The sequence below is a fragment of the Stegastes partitus genome, unplaced genomic scaffold, assembly GCF_000690725.1.
Source record: "Stegastes partitus isolate 25-593 unplaced genomic scaffold, Stegastes_partitus-1.0.2 Scaffold128, whole genome shotgun sequence".
Taxonomy (NCBI): domain Eukaryota; kingdom Metazoa; phylum Chordata; class Actinopteri; family Pomacentridae; genus Stegastes; species Stegastes partitus.
Genome location: NW_007577859.1, coordinates 753156 through 754732, shown reverse-complemented (window position 1 = coordinate 754732; position 1577 = coordinate 753156).

Genomic DNA, 1577 nt, shown 5'->3' with positions numbered 1-1577 from the left:
ATGGCGAGGAGGTCCAACCCTCTAGAAGACCTCCAGGCCAAGTAGAGATGACAGACGACCCTGACGGTGATTCCTAGGAAATAGAGACAAACAGAAAAGAAAAACAAAACACAATAGAGAGGGAAAGAAGGGGTTTAGAATTGGTTAATATAGTACTGTAAAAAACATACAAACAAAAACATTCAAACCATGCCTATCAGCTTAGCCACACAAACACAGCCAAACCAGACTACAAACAGAGTAGCTGTTAGGCAAATACTGTGCAGCGAATGAGCCAGCTTTCCTCTGCCTCCCACAGTGAACATCTGTGTTAAAATGTTGGAAATGGATGGAAAACAACGTGTGGAACAAAGGCAGGCTGTAGCTAGCGGGTCGGGGCATACATTATGGGTAAGAGAACAATTGCTGACAGTCATTGGTAATTCCAAACACCTCCGTATTTATGTGGAGCTTTGCAGCAGTCGGTAAACAAATATCTCCTTTTTTCTGTCTAATCACATTCAGAAAAAAGGTCAGAGAACATTAATCATTGCACAAACATTTCCATTCATGAGCACCAACAAACATATTAGAAGTCAGGAGACTCAATGATGTGGCATTTCCTATAAAACAAACAAACTAAAGATTACAGATTTAAGAAAGCTTAAAAATTAGAGCTGAGGGCTCTACCTGCGGCCTTGGCTTGACTCGCTGCATATCCTACAGGTAAGTTGTAGTAGAGAACAGCCAAATATCTGGGAGAGCCCTTTCTTTCAGCCTGTAGCATTCTCTCTTATACTATCCGCCTCGTGTTCTCTCTTCCTCCTCTGTTCCTTCTCTCTCCTCTTCCCACCTCCAGTGGGTATCCCTGGCACTAGTGACCAAGCTCCTGTCCTGTCTTTGCGTGGAGAGCCAAGGATGGCAGGCAGACTGTCATAGTGAAACCAGTAAAGAGGATTTGACCAGTGGGTGGTGGGTGGCAGGAGTTGGCAGTTACACCTCCTTGTCTTCCTAGTCAAGCTGTGCCAATGCCCTGCCTGGCAAGGCAGCAAGGACGGTGCTTCTTGTCATGGAACATGAGAGATGATAATAGGGGGATATCATGTAAAGGTAAAACAATGTGATACCGGCTTTCGGTGTTTATGAAAGGACAGGTATACTCATATGTGGCTCCTTGTCATGTACAGATATATAATAAATACAGCAAAATCTCTTTTTATTCAGAAAATGAAGGAGCAGCCATTTAAACTACACAAGCTTTTTTTTTTTTTTTTTTTTTTTACCAATGAAGGGAAACATTTATCTTTTAAGGAAAAATGAGGTTTTTCTCTCAAAATTTTGTGGTTTGTGAAGAATATATGAATAAATTAAGCATAGTGAGTATCTACAATATTTGTGATTTCATTTATCACTCCTGCTGGACTACAGGAGCTCTGCTCTTAAAGGTAGATACCATTATCAGCAGTCTATTCAAAACTACAGAATGCATGCTGCTTCCTTATCGCTGTTGGTGAAGTTAAGTGAATTCAGCTGTATGGGTAATTGTACTATTTTAGAAGTCTAGGTTATCTGAAATCCCACAAATGAATGTTTTCTTT